This window comes from Citrus sinensis, chromosome 5 (genome assembly GCF_022201045.2).
Source record: "Citrus sinensis cultivar Valencia sweet orange chromosome 5, DVS_A1.0, whole genome shotgun sequence".
NCBI lineage: Eukaryota > Viridiplantae > Streptophyta > Magnoliopsida > Sapindales > Rutaceae > Citrus > Citrus sinensis.
Window position 1 is genome coordinate 36,930,286 of NC_068560.1, and position 16,442 is coordinate 36,946,727.

The 16,442-nt window shown below is 31.0% G+C and overlaps 1 long non-coding RNA gene across 9 annotated transcripts; it reads right to left on the minus strand.

Moving 5' to 3' along the window:
• Positions 1 to 4,852: 4,852 nt before the first annotated feature.
• LOC102623325 (uncharacterized) lies at positions 4,853 to 11,678 on the minus strand. 9 transcript variants are annotated; one of them, XR_008055388.1, is made up of 5 exons: positions 11,236 to 11,678; positions 8,686 to 8,903; positions 7,651 to 7,877; positions 6,265 to 6,406; positions 4,853 to 6,184 (listed from the first exon to the last, which is right to left on the minus strand). It is a non-coding gene; the product is annotated as an uncharacterized LOC102623325 (long non-coding RNA). The 9 variants fall into 9 exon arrangements; XR_008055386.1 differs by lacking the exon at positions 11,236 to 11,678 and adding an exon at positions 9,095 to 9,522; XR_370226.4 differs by lacking the exon at positions 11,236 to 11,678 and having other exon boundaries at positions 4,853 to 5,886; positions 6,011 to 6,184; positions 8,686 to 9,522.
• Positions 11,679 to 16,442: the final 4,764 nt, after the last annotated feature.

A 16,442-nucleotide genomic window follows, 5' to 3' on the forward strand; every position in this document is an offset into this window, starting at 1 on the left:
TATTAGTACATGGACCAATTATCCAAAATTGTTGGATTTATGTCTTATCAACATTAATCTCTTTCTGATATGCGGTCCGGCAGGGCTATGAGAGATGAGGCAACTTGCATTTATGTTTTTGTTTCAAATTTCTCCATTTATGATGCCCGAGGGCTTGAAAAATATCGTAGCATCTAATTTCTCAACCACATCCCTTAGTGGCAAACAAAAGGACGCAACCCTAGAACTAGCCATTCTGATCTGCATATATACATAAACTGTTACATGCATACCCACTTGTAAATATATAAGTGGACTAATTAATTACAAGTTTATTGAATGAGTTGATATATGCTTTAATAATATAGTTTTGTATGTGAAAAATGAGATGTAAAATAATATTTTTTTTTTAAAAAAAAGGAAAACCTAACTGACCATAACAAGGCTGAGGAAAAAAAATATCTATTTCTTTATATATATATATATATATATATATATATATTTTTTTTTTTTTTTTTTTTGGTTTGTGAATGAGAGAGAGGCGTAATAAGAGATTAACAAGTATGATTAAGCTGTCATTCCAAAGAAAACTAAAAAAGAAAAAAAAAATAGCTATAATAATTTGATTTCAGCCCCACGAAAGTTCACATCAGTCGAAAAAGTAGATGGGAGAATGTGAAATGAGAGTATGGGCAAGCTAAATACTTTGCTTTTCTTTTTTAGCTCTCCTTTTACTCTCAAGCTGCTGCACGCCCACCCATCTCACAGACGACAACCTTTATATATATTTGTTGTTTGTTTAACTATTTTTTTCTCCCTTATTATTCTTCTTCAAAACTTTTTCAATTTTCTTTATCAGTAGCTTTTTCTTCCTTTCACCTTTTTTTATATTTCATAGTCTCACTATCTTCCAAGATTCAATTCAAAAAAGCTGCTCCCCTACATCAATTTACAATGAAATTGTTTAATTAATTTTTACTCTCACTTCCATGAAACTATGAACATTTTTTGTGTGCCTTGTATTGACATATGGAACCATTAATTCTATATGTGTAGCCAGTGAACATGTCAAGGCTGCTGCAGATTCCTTGCTTTTGAAGCATCAACTTGATTGAATCACACCGCTAAATCATTGTTAAATGAAAGCCATATAATTGAAGCCAGAGATTGAAGCTCAAATTACAATGGGATGTTCAACAAGAAGGATTATATACGTTTAATTTCTAGCCCCACTCCCAACCCCCCAAAAAAATCATCCAGTGCAAAAGTTTTACTTATCAACTATTGCAGATGAAGGGTGCATTACATTTGGATTTCTTTAAATAATTATTAATCTATTGTAATTACAAGGACACATGAATTAATATATATAGTTACGGAAAAGATACAAAAAGGATGAGGAAAGGATTACCCTAGCTAGTTGCCTACTCTCCAATTGCACTGTCTCTAATAATCTCATATAAATAATCTATGAATTAGCTATCTCTGGTGACTTTAGGGACCATCACCATCACTAATGTAGAAACTATTTCCCTTTTTCAGGTGGTGGCCAGTCAACCCGTGGTCAGATAACCCGTACTTAAGTGGCATTTACCATTTTTAATACACTTTTGTAAAGTTGTACTAATTTTCAAAATATAATTTTCAGTTGTTCAACTGATTTTAACACAGTCGGTGTATGGAAATTCATCACTTCAGAATTCGGATTATATTTCAAAGGAAGCTGCGTGTAATATCAAACAAATGCTTCCCCAGAACATTTTCAGGTTTTACTGATGCTATATATCTTGGCCTTGGTGCATATAAAATCGATATTTTCTAAGCTCCTTTACGGGATTTAAAAGGAAAAATATATATTCAAAGTGTGTCTATTAATCTATTACAAGAAGATAGTATAAACAATTAGTCCCTCATTTCTGGAAAGCTCTTGCATCTTGTCACATATAAATTTAATGTACTGATCTTCATAACGTTTATAATTTCAAGACAGTATTAGTATATGCGCAATCCCAGTATTTTCTGTGAACCACATCAGACAAAGAATTGATAATAATTTAATAGTTAATGGCCCATATATCATATGTCAGCTTGTTAATTTGGCGGGCCAGAAAAAGGTTCTCAATAGAAAATCAATCTTATATATGATCAACAACTGTTATCCCTTCTCTGGAAATATATTACTTGCAATAAATTGAACATTAATGTTCATCAGTTAACTTTTGCAATTAATTAATTTATTGTCGTTTTTGTTGATGAATGATATACAGTACTGCAACTTTAGGTCAAAACTTTGGCAAAGCCCTTAAAAGGAGGTATAAAGTAGGAGGATTTAAAGATGTTTTGAGAAGAAGACAAGACATTGGAACAGGAGAATATATGCTTTCTGAAGCCCAAGGGCATGAAAATCCAACAGTAGGGCTAGGGGGCATGCTTTTTCTTTTCTTTCCATGTCCACTGACTCACCGAGCCCTAAATATTTCCTTATTCTATGCGATTCCCTGACCAGCGTATTCCTTTTCTCAGTCAGTGAAAAAACAATGCTATATTTTCCAACAACAACGGCACAGATTTTGCCCCTCTTTTAATTTGCTCGTATACAATATATAGTGAAAAGAAGACCTATATCTGATCTTGAGACTCTGACGTCCCACTTTGGCTTTCGGCTTCAAATGCTTTGTATTAAACCAGTGCAACTGCCTAATACCCTAGTAGGGGAAAACAAGAATGATCAATTTGGTTCTCTAAAAATGTATATAAAAAATCGAGGAACCTGTATGTTATCTATGAAATCAAAACCAAATAAACATGTGTTATATCTATGGGGAAAATGTTTCAATCCTACCCTGCTTATGATTTGATTCTTTAAGCTTTTATTTTGGTGGCAGCAACAGGCCTAAGGACGGAATTCGCATCACAGGTATGAAGAATAAAATCCCAATCAAATCGTCAGACCCGATAACACTTTTCCCTTTCACGGTTTCACGGTATGCTTCTCTGCTTGTACGTTGTAATTCTTTATGGCTACCCGAAATTACCCAATGTTTTACGTTACGTTTGACACACTACGTTATATTACATTGTATTACTTATTTAACATTATGGTATCTTGCATTAAGTTATAATATAATACTATATTTGATGTGGCATGAATTATATTATATATAAAATTATTTTGTATTAATATTATTTAAATTTTTAATATTTTTAAGGTAATTTTTTTTACATTAGTTATTAAATAATTATTTTTGTATATTAATTTTTTATAATATAAAAATAATTTAATCATATATTATCATCAAATAATAAAATATTATAATATAGTTTATGTTATAATATAGATGATAATATAATATAATTATTTTATATTATAATACAATATAATATTAAAATTTAAATTTAATTATGATATATTTATCTATTAACATTGAATATAATTGTTTTGTTTAAATTTTATTTTTAAATTTAGTATTTTAGTAAATAATAAATGATTAAACAATTAAAATATTTTATACACACTTAACGTAAAATAATTAAAATGATTATATGTAATAAAAATAAAATAATGTATAATTAACATTTATTTACAAAATATTTAGGCTTATTAAATTGAAATTAAATTTTATTTATAAATCATTGATTAATAAATGTAAACATGATTAAAATTTAAAATATAACTAATGTTTTAATGCAATAAAGTCCAAACCTTATCCTCTTATGAGATTATTTTATCCTCCTTTCATTGTATTAACCAACTTTTCAGTATACTGAAATGTAATTTAAAATTGCAATCAAACATAGGTTAATATAAAAATAATATTTTAATGCAATACAATACAATGTAATGCAAGCAGCTAAATGTATCCTTAGTTCTCTCGGACCAAAAAGTCTAAAAACTCCCCGGTACATTTACCTTTTTCTATTAGCAAGAGTCGTGCTGGTGAACGTAACACATTGCTCTCTTCCCCTCTTAACCACATTAAGAAGAAAATGCTCTTAGCCTCAGAAACATCACCTTAATTGAAGGTGTCAATTTATACGACCGTGTCCTATCTGGTTTGTATTGTTGTAAATTTAAATAAATATGTGATCCTTTTATTAAACGTGTAAACTTATTTCATATATTTAATACAAAAAATAAAAAAAAATTAATTTAAAAGTAAATTTTAACATTATTCTTGAAAATAAGTCATTAATAAATTAATATGACATAAATATAACATTAACAAATTTATAACATAATATGAATATGAAACAAATAATTAATTTAGTATTTAGTACTTATATCAATTAACTTTTTCAATAATAATATCACATATCAATTTATATTCGTATTATTAAGGTGATCCAACACAGTGAATTATCATGTCGTGTGAACCCATTTACTAATCGTGTTAATATTTATCAATATAAATACAAAAAAAAAAAAAACCGTGTCGTATCGATGTCGTATAAGTGTATGTAACCCATTTTGCCACCTTTACCTTAAATGCTATTTGTTTGACTGAAAATTTTGGTATCATTTCATTTTGCATTTTATTCCAAAGAATAATAATGAAAAAAAAGAGGAAGCTTTTTCTTCTTATTAATTAGACGCAAGACGATTAGGAAAGAAATTCTATTTGCTTTGCAATGTGATTTCTAAACCTTCTACACATTAATTGAAGAGGCAGCTACTTCTATAAGATTCAGGAACTAATATGTAAGAAGATGGTATATAATATTTTAAGTGTACTACAATCATCAGGTGAACTGTAATTATAGATTTTGTGCTCTAATACTAACTTTGAGAAAATTATATTTCCCAGTCCAAGGTCAATAGGTGAAAACGTCACAATACCCTGTTCTTTTTTAGGAAACGGTAGATTCCAGCTCAATACCATTTTCCAGCTCTCTTTCTATCCAAACTTCACTTCTATCTCAGGTTCAACAGCTTCCATCAGCTTCTTATTTGCAGACCCATCACATTTTCTTCTCTTCAATGCCTCTCTAATTCGGTTAGCATCTATCTTAATATGGTTGTTGTTAACAGAAATGATCTTGTATGCAGCTGTCTGATCAGACTCCACTGTCCTGCGCCGTCTCACACCTTCACTATCCTCAACAACACTGCTTGAAGTACTATTACTCGTTTGACATGGTAAATCTTCTTCCCCAGAAATGTGCTTCCTCCACCAGCCAGAGGTTTTCCATCTCTGTCATTATTTGCTCCGGCACCCTGGCTCGAAGGTCTGCTGGCAATGCATCCATCTGAAACACATGATTGCAGGATTCTAATACTGGTCTTTCCAGGTGAATCTGTAGACTGAGTGGCTTTCTCTTGTTTACAGCGTAGAGCTTGTTTTGTCCTGTTCCAACAACTTGGGCATCTGCTTAATGACCTCTGGTAAAATTTGAGAAAGGAAACTTACAATGATTCTAATCAATTAGTGGAAAAGAAATAAACCGTCACAGTACACTCATATAGATAACTATTGTGCCACATATTGAAAAAGACTGAAAAAATGTAACCAACTTCCTAGCATCTAAAGATGTATGTGTCGGATTCAATACTTGTCATAAGAAGCATTGGTATACTAAGTACGATAGAAATCTACTTTAAAACCTCATCAACCCTTTTACTTATGCAACATCATTTAATTTCATGAAAGATATTACTTACCTCTATATTTCTAAAACAACTGTTAATGCTTCCCACACAGAAACACAGGTTAAAATTTTCCCTAAAAACAAAACAAGTAGATGCAATGAGATAATTGCAGCAAACCTTCTAACTACAAGGGTGAAATATCAAACTCCAGCCACCAAGATCTCTCCTCATTTTCAGGAAGCTTCACTTTTTTGAAATTTGGCAGCAAGGAACATGGAGCCAGCTCAATATAATGGGGTTTCTAGCGCAAGCACAGTGCCCTATAAAGCCTTCAAGTTTCATTAATTAAAAAAAAAAAAAGAACAAAGAAAGGTCCAAAATGGAATCTTAACTTGACCATATACAAGAAAAATTGGGTAAAACTAAAGAGAATAGAGTACTTACCAATCATTTATGAAATTCCATGCTACTTTTTGCAAGATCACAGACAAGGTCCAATCTCGTAAAAGCTGCAACAAGTGGCTCGTAGGGCAGTTGGATATCAAAATCAAAAGCAATCGTTGCTGGTAAAAGCCTCTCTGCAGTTAAGATTAATTCCTTCTGCTTATAGTAAACATCCTACATGGCAAAAATGGTGCATGAGCAAGGGGCACAGGTAGCAATGAAAAAGCGTAGGCATGTTTACGAAGCATGTCTACCTACTCTCCTTTGTCTAATTCTCTATGGTGCAGAAGGATCCCTTTTATACATTAAGCCATAAGACAGGACAACAACATCTCCCAGCATGCATGGTGTTTCTTCTATTTTGCTACCGAGGAATATGCTTACGGTTGCAATCATCTGAAAAACATGCACCATCATTGACTAAATTAGTATAAGCAATATTCCAATTTCAAAACATCATCAATCTTCCACCAAAGATGTCTGAAGAAAATATAATTTTTCACTTTGAAGAAGTTTAAGAAATGTATGATCGTTTTAGCATGAAAATATTGTGTAAAAAAACAGCGTCGACACAGAAACATGCACCATTTTCTCCAAACTCCACACATTATGTCCTAGGTTAAAACCTCAATTGATGTCAAGGGTACATATTTTTTCAAAGAGAGACAGCAGAGATAAAAATTATTTATGAATAATTTAAAAGTAAACTTCAGCGCACCTGCATTAGCCGCTAATCCGCTATACAAGTCTAACGTAGACGTATACGTCTGAACAGAGTAAAGGTCAATTTTCTATTACATAATTAACTAGTATTCATCTCATCCAGAAAAATTAGAATCCAGCACTCTGCCCCCTTATTAGATAATGAGAAACAAGAAAACATGTATGTATAAATCATGGAAATGGACTCACTTGCTATCATTCTTTACATGTAATTGGTGCATATAAAACTGATGGCACAACATCATTGCACACGCCACTATCACCTGAGGCCTGAAAGTAAGTACTGCACTGTGAAACTCTTTACAGAAAATTTAGCTAATAAGACTATGGAGACGCTACAAAACAATAATCATAAATCCTTTCTAAAGGGTCAATCATTGGATGAAACAAGTAGAAGGACTAGTAGGAAGCTGTTAGCAGCTCATTCATTGTAAGAGCATATTCATTATCTCATGTTGTTTTTTTTTGTGGGGGGGGTGGTTGTTGTTTCTACACGAAAGCGTAATGGCTTTTAGCCCTCATTCAACATGTAGGGGGTCTACAGGACATAACAGGAAACTATAAAACTACCCAGCTGAAAGAAACAACAAAAGATTTATTTTCATCTAGTCAGAGAAGAAGAGTGTTATGCCACACAATATGAATGTCAGAGGAGACAAGCATAGAATGAACCTGATCAATAACCACAAACATGCCAGGAATCAAAGATGAAACTAAATTCACTTGAAATCATATATATATAAAATAATAATAACTAGTTTCAGATAAAAGCATGCCTGGTTTTATGGGACAGAATCCTAATAGACATTTAACAAAATGTAATGTGTGCCTAAGAACTGAAAAAAGAAGAAAATTTCTCTGATTGACTTTCACACAAATTATAACATAGCTCCAAAGCATGATAGAAAATGGCTTACAATTTGAGTTTCGTGCCAAGCTCCTGCAGAAACGAGCAATACAGCTTCCATAATTCTGAATCTTTTTTGAAGCTGATACCATCCTTCTTAGATGGCGAAAACTCTCTACGGTGAAGTACCATTTGTGCATATAAAACTGAGGCTCTTCTGGCAGCCTTTCGCTCATCATCCCCTTTCTCTTTTCAATGCAAGAATAGCCAAATATCTATTGAAATGATGACACAGCCCTGGTTAATAAAACAAGAACACACATGTTAAATCAACACAAAACAAGAAGGCAGACTTCGGGAAGAGAAATAAAAGCAGCATAAGAAAGAAAGAGGGGTGAACAGAGATCTCCAGTCGATTTCCTATAGGTGCCAGCAGCTAAATGCTTGATATCAAATACTAATAATGAATTGACATACCATTTTATAACTCCTTCCCATGAAAACTTCTTGTTGTAGATTTCAGGAGAAATTTTTGTTGTACTTTGCCATGTTTTTAGATGGCGAAACCAGTATGTTCATAATAATGGGCTTATAATTTATCAAAGGGGAGAGTTATTTGATGTTGAATTGGCAAAGACTCTTTAAAAAATATTCATTTGTCCTATCCCTGGATGTACACCACATTGGTAATTAAAATTTTAAGGTTGGGAAAATGATTAACACTGCTTGGATAAACATAATAAGAATTAGGGAAATTCAAAGAAACAGAGGCAGATTGTTAGTTATCAGATTCCATAACCAATAAAAGAAAAAAAGCAGCAGGTTCATGTAGCCAACCCCAACTAATTTAAGATTGAGGCTGAGTTGAGTTAACGTGTGTATTACAGCAAGATTAATATTTGTTATTAACATTCAAGGAATTCGTATCCCTGTACATACAGTAAGAATGATAATGTTTGTGCCGAAATGAATTAAAAAAAAATAGCACAAAAATAAAAAGGACATAGTGAAATTTTTTGGGACCATTTAAGTCGAGAAATTATGAAAATTCTCAGCGAATAAGCACATAGAAAAGGAAAGTTTTGAGAAGACAGAGTTAGATTACCTGAAACTGAAATCTGAACGGACGAAACTGAGAATATCGCTTGGATGCAGACACGAAACCTAAACTAGTTGTAAGTTGGGTAATTTGGAGTCCACCCCGCAGATGTTTCGACATTTTGCATCCCGCACCTCACTTTTTCTCTCTTCTTTCGTTTATTTTTATTTCTTCTTTTACACTCTTCCTCTTTGTTTCTCTTCTTCTTCTCTGCTTCTTGTTCACTGATTACAATTACATTAGTGCCCTTGCTTCAAATATAATCTAATCACACTATATAGGTATAATTTAATTACGCTGTGTAGGTGTCATCTTGTTAAACTAATTGCTTAAAAATTTTACAATATCAATTTTTTTTAAAATTTGACTCTAATACCGACTTAATTCTCAAATAGCGGTGTATCCCAGTTCTTACCGTAAAACGAATCCGTGCAGGGGAAAAATAAAATTGACGGCAAAATGAAATATAATTTTTGCAAAGGCATTTAATCTCATCTCAAACAAATCGCCGAAACAAATCTCATCCTTATCCATCACCGTCTTCTTTAACCAATCCGCAAAATTAAATCCCTGAATCATAATTTAATGCATTTGATTTTGATTACTTGGTCTAGGGTTTCAAACCCCTGAATCATAACAAACCCAAATGAAAAATGGAACCCTAAACCTAGAATACCAAGCCCAAATAATCTTGCTTGTCTTCTTCTTCTCTATTTCTCTAAAGGGCGACGGCGGTTATGAGCGGTGGCATGGGTAGCTTCGAGAACACGGCGAAAGGAAGCAGCTGATGCACCAGATTGCACGGTGGCAATCTGAGAGTTCATGCCGTGCCGACGTTGCGACACGCCGTGTTCCGGCGGATGATGTTCTTCACTTGGTTTTATGAAGATTTAATAATTATTTATTAATATTATATTATTGTTATACTTAGGTGGCTGGTTGCGTTTGTTTTTTTTGTTTGAAATCTGAATAAATTTTAATTAGTCTGAATTTTGAATAGGTCTGAATGTCTGAATCTGAATAATATATTTATTTTTTTGTCTGAATTTTGAAAAATAAATATTAAGTTATTTGTTTTTTCCAACTTAAAAAGTTGAAAATATATAATTTTATATTTGTATCTTTATTAAATTTGAATGTCAAATAAATAATATATTAAATACTATAATATTTTAACATTTATAAGTAAAATTATATTCAAGTGAATACATAATTATTTTAGAATTTTAATATATAAAATACCATTAATTTCAAATTTTATCATATATAATATAAGAAAGAAAAAATATGGATATTTTTATGTGGGGTAAATATTTATAGGTGAGTTTTGGGATAGATATGAAAAATAAATTATAAAACAGGGATATTTTTAACATTAACAAGTAATTAACTGAATTCAGATTTCTCCATTAAGTAAAAAGTTAAAAAAATTAGTTTATTTTATTAAGTCAAAATTATCTAAAAAGTCTCATTAAGTTATAAAAACAAACACCTCTAATTAACTTAATTAATTAAGTTAAGTCACTTTAAGTCATTAAGTTAAAAAACAAACGCCACCTTATAGTTGTTATAATTTTTGTTATATTATATTTTTAAAATTTATTATTATTATTATTTTTTATCCATCTCACAATAATTTTTTAATAAACTATAATATTAGGTTTTCATATTATTAAATTTAATACATAGAATTTATTATATTTCTTTAAATAATAAAATTAACAAGATTGCGCAATTTATTCTTAAAAATAAAAAAATCATACTAATTAAATAATAAAAATGATTAAATATTAATTAATATTTGTTAGTGAAATTATTTTTAATAATAATTTTTTAAAATATTTCTATTGAAGGTGTTTTATTTTCTATCAGAATTTTTTTTATAAAAAAACCAGACATATCTTTAAATTTTAAAAAAATTATTTTAAATAATATTTATTTTCATTTTTTTTTCATAAAAACAACAATTCGAAAACAATAGCGAATCAGCCTTCAGTGTTACTAGTTGAATCATGCTTCCCAATAGACTGAAAAGTGAAACCCCCCCTAGAAATGAGTCATTATGGGCCCGACTTTTAAACCAACACAGCTTACGTTGATATGTTGTGCTATAGAAGCCTCGGATACGAATAAGCTTTCGTATCGTATTGTACGAATAACCTAATCACCGATCAAAACTCTTATAAAGCCCATTTTTATATGAGCAATTATACACCAACATTTGTTTTGTTTTTTTAATTTTTTTTAAATAATTTTTTTTAACACTCCACCTAAAGTTAATATTCTCTTCAATTTTCTACTTCTGTCGTAATACAAGTTAGAATTTTACTGACATCATAGAAGTAAATTTATTATTTATGTGAATAAAAAAAAAGCCTTCGTTTAATGCAAAAAAAAAAAATTAGAAAAATGAAAAAAAGACAATGCGATCGGGAGACAAAAAAAGGTCAACCGAAAGAAAAGAATAAGATCTATTAATCACTCCATACAAAGATCAAATAAATCAAACCCTAATCACATCTCCTAAAAGAAATAGAAAAAGTAAACTTTAAATACCTTATGAACATTGGTCGACTACAACAACCAGAAGTAGTCGACACTGCACTTGGTGCTTCGGCTTTGTGGGGGGCCAAGAAGAGAAAGAAGAAGACATACACCAAGCCCAAGAAGATCAAGCAGAAAAAGAAGGTGAAGTTGGCTGTGTTGTAGTTTTACAAGGTTGGTGATTCTGGGAAAGTGTAGAGGTTGAGGAAGGAGTTAACTGAAAAAAAGCCCCAACATTAGTTGCCATCTGTCCATCTCATTTTTCTTGATGGGATTATGTTTCTTCTTTTTTCTTTTCTTTTCTTTTGCTTTTGGACATCTGTTAGGATATTAGGATTTTTCGGTTAGATTTAAATTCTTTTATTAATTGATATCCTTGGTTTCTTCTAAAAAAATGATTTTGCTTGTATTGTTCAAGGCTCAAGGACGGGAACGAAAGTTTCGCAGAGTTTCAACGGTGCCATATTGAACTAGGGAAATTTTAAATGATATTCATATTTTTTTTGGCATTTATTTTAGACAACATAATAATTTTACATTTAGAAGTAAAAATGTCATTTGATTAATATTTTATTTGATCTATTAATTACATTATAATGGAATTAGATGAGTGAACAGAATGTTAACTTCAAGTGGAGTGCTGTATAAAAAAAAATTATGTATTTTAAAAAACAAAAAAAAATGATCGGTAAATAATTACCTTTTTATATTTATAGCTCGATACTTAATAAAAATTATATAAATTATAAAATGACAAATAATTCAAACTTCAATCACGCACATCTTTTTTTGTATTATTATATTCTTTGTCTTTACGCCCATATCATAAACTCCACATACATTGCTACTTTGCCTTAGCTTCATATATGTTTTTATTTTTAAATAAATTAAATACGGTATTCTAAAAAATAAAATTTAAAAGGAGTATTATAAAAAATTTAGAGGAGTGTTAAAAGCTCAACTATTTTTTTTTTTTTAAAAAAAGGTTGCAAACATGAAGAAAATATTAGGCTTAAATTAGTCTTAATTAAGTTATACTATGACCTATAATAAATTAATTAAACCGTGAGTAGTTTTTGAGAGTTTATCGATCCTATATTAGGATTTAAAGATAATAGAAGTCTTGATTTATTGTTGACTGTATTAAGTTGATATTTGTCGTTTTACCCATCAATCCTAACTGTGACTCTATGAGTAGTTGGTTGGTTTCTCAAATGAGTAAACGTTGGAGTCACAATTTTAACACAATAGTACTGATTGAATGAAGAACACAAAATAACAAAGACAAAATTAAGTTGTACATTTTTAATTAAACTAATATTAATTGTTCTATCATTTATCTTCTCTGATGCTTTTGAAATTAAGTTAGAGTGCGGAGTTGTTACAAATCAGACTTCAAATAGTCTCTCTGCAGATACCGAAATCGTTTTACTTATTCAAATAAGAGAGTTCTTTAAAAAAAATCAATGGAGAGCACACAGCACAAGTGTAGAATGAATAATCTTGTGGAGTCACAAATAACAACCATTTCTTTATCTTCTAAGCTAATGAAGGCCAGAAAAGGCATACAAAACTCGGAAATTACGTCTACCCGAAACACGTCCACGCAACATATCAAAACTTTGTCAAAAAAGGACCTGTTACAGTTGTAGTTTCCGAAACGCTTTTAGAGTTTTAGCCCAGACAGAGTGACGCAATAGATGATAAAAAAGAGAGAAGAAAAGATGAGGGTTTGTCACTTTTAGGACGACAGAGAAAATCAGATGGGCATGATTTTTGATTTAATGTCTCAAGGAATTGACCATAGTTGATACACGTTCGGTGCAATGGGCAGTTCCTTTGTTCCGTTCCATCAGCGAAAGGAAAATGACTTCTTCGCTCACGGGAAACATATCTCACCTGCCCAAAATCCTTAACCAACGCAGGGCCCAAAATTATTTATATTATAGTACGTGTTAATTATAATTAATTGAATTTTACTACCTGGATTTTGATCTCACCTCACCAAGACAAAGCAACAAGTACCCCCAGTAAAAGTTTCATGTAATAATTGCCTCTCAGATGAATTCTTAATTCTTTCAAAAGGATATTCCAAATCCGTGTGAAATTAACTTTCACCTTGAGCCGAGTCAATGGCAAAATCCCTCCAGAAGTCAATAGAATCAAGTGGGAGAGACAGTTATATGTAGGGTTACACTAATTAATATTGGTTATCGATCATTATATCAAAGAACTGGTTTAAAAGCACGCTCAGAGAATAAAATAAGTATGTGACCAGTAATCGTGGGCGAAAATGTGGACCAACCGCAAAGCACAAACGTTACGTTTGGAATCTTTAGTTTTCTTTCTTTTCCGCTTTTTTCCTTTCTTTTTTTTTTCTTTACGGATTATTTATTCAGATGAGTCAATCTCTCATGCGGGTCTATAAAAGTGATCTAGTTGGGGCCTAGCTAGTGTGCGGTACATTGTAATATGTGTGTGGGTGTGAAGTTATTTTAAAAAAATAAACTGTTATTGCCTGCCTTCCATTAATCGGTAGGGCAATGTTCTGCAGATTATGTGATCAAATATTGTCTAAGATTCTGTTTCGGTTTTAATGCATGCTGAAGGCAGGAATTTTTTATGATTTTGTGTTATAAGTCCACATCTTTCTGCAAATTAATACAATGCCGACTGCCCATCAGGGTATTATGATAAGTTTGATTACACTCTCCCAGACTGGAACTCTTTGTGGAAAAGGAAAAAGGTTCTTTTTATTATGACTGGAAACCACGAACTTGCGCGGCAAAGTAAAGTCCTTTGTCTCAATGTTAGCTTGTAAACTAAAATGAATAATTTAGTTGCAGAATTTCAACTGCTTTTAGATTAAAATAAGTAATCTTTAACCGCCTGCCTACGCATTATTAATAACGTACTAAGGATAGGCAGCAGAATGAACAAAGTGTAGTCCTCTGATACGCTCAAAATCAAGTGGCCTACTTCGATCTGGTGCCAAACAAGTCTTGTTGACACATGTCCTCAATATCCTGGAATTAATGCAAGTGCTCGCGACAACGTGCAATTATTTTATCTCATCTTAAGAGTATTTCAACTTATCGGAATTAGATCCTATTTATTATTAAGTTAGAGTTTTCTAACTTCAAAGCTATTGTTGCTATTGGAAAAAAATTTATAACACTGAAATAGAAGTTAATAATATTTAGTAAATATAACGTTTAAATAATAATTTTTAAAAAATTAGTAAAGATATTATAAATTTTTCATTATACAAATTATGGGTCAAATTATTTTTACTTTCAAACCATAATATAATTAGCATTTATCAAACATTTTAATGTTGAAACTTAATTAAAAGATACAACTACTCAACTTTCATACCAAACAACACCTTAACACCTTAATGCTATGTTGTATTATATGCTTCCCCTTTAGCAAGTCAGCTATAAGATTAATAAGACCTGTAGCAGATTCCACTACTCTGCGAAATGATAAAGCACCATTAGACAGACTGAGCATGTCTCATATAAAATTTTCTTACACACACACACACATACACGGTGGTTGTAGCTGTCACCATTTAGTCCTCAAATCCAAGATCGGATCACATTCATCATCATTTACTTGACAAATAGATCACAAAAGATCTGTACTTGTTTACACATGCGTGATAATTGCCACTAACTAAAATTCTAATCACCATTCGGATGACAAAAACTATAAAAAAAAAAAGGAGAGAAACATAACTGGCCCTTGCATTTGGTTGGAGGTCGTTTCATATTTTATGGCCATATTATTATTAAATAGAGGCAAGAGATAAGAAGCAACTTTTTGGTATAATAACTCATATATGATGATCAGAAAGTAATTCTCGTTGTGATAAGCACCACTAATTAAAGAACAAATATATATATTGTATATAATTGTCCAACTTTAATTCTTCTCGTGACGAACTCATATCTGCTTCATTAAATCTAAACATAATTTTGAAAATTTATGCTATTACATTGAGTCCATTGACATTCGAGATATATACTTTGTCGATTTCCAGTATTCCTAAGGAGAAAAAAAAAGTGTCAGTATTCTTTATCTCTTATCTAAGCAAATAAACTTGCATGATTAGTGGGTGATAAATAAGAACATAATAATTAAATAAATTTTGATCATATATAAATAAAAGTACATATGTATTAAAAGATCCTTCGAAACTTAGATATTATTAATTAGATCATGAGAGGATTCTTATAAGAAAAGAAAAAAAAAAAAAAAAGCACGCAATGAGTCATGACTGCGAAATTCCATCATCTACAAGTTACACCGCCCTTTGAAATTCATGCACGAAGACAACTATTTATTTTCGGTTTGGAATAAAGGCAAAAGGTGAGAAATGAATAGCTTTGATTCTTATTCCAAACGATATACCTAATACCGATCCTATATATTTTTAGCATCTTTCAAAGATATGCTACTGTCATGTTATATATAGTGTCTAAAATACATATATGCAATTAGGTTATTGAGAATAAACACAATTTTCTAATACTTTGAACCTAAAGTTTATAATATTCGTTAAAGAATTAGAATAATTGATATACCTTGATTGAGTAGTTTTCAAATAAGTTTCTTTGGCTAACCAACCGAGTTTAGCGGGAAGTTAAAAAATTATTTTTAACTATATCCACCCTCAAATTAATATTAAACTGAAAATTTTTACCTTCTATATAATTATGACCAGTGACCCTAGCTTTCGATAAATCTATATATATATATATACATGATATCGTTCCTTACCTTTCAAGTCTCAGAGCTGGTTAAAGTTTCAACTTATGTGACGTGTATAATTGACAATACATAAAGTTTGATTGCTACAAAGAAAATGCTAGAAAGCGATCTTTAACTGCTTGCTTCAACAGGTTAATGTAATCGAGCTGGCGATCAAATTAAAGGTCATATATGAGAAGAAAATGGTAGGTGAAATAAAGAGAGACACTAATTAAAAAGGTAGAGACAAATGGAATCTAAGGAAAAATTATTCCGGATTATAAGAAGATTTTAGAAAGCTAGCTATCAGTCATATATATGTATACATATAAATATTTATGGCGACTAATTTATGCCAAAAGTTATGGTGGCAATGAATCAATTAATATTTCATCATACATTGCAAAGTAAAATAAAGCAGTAGAATATCATGATTTCTGAACGCTAGCTTGTCAAGTACA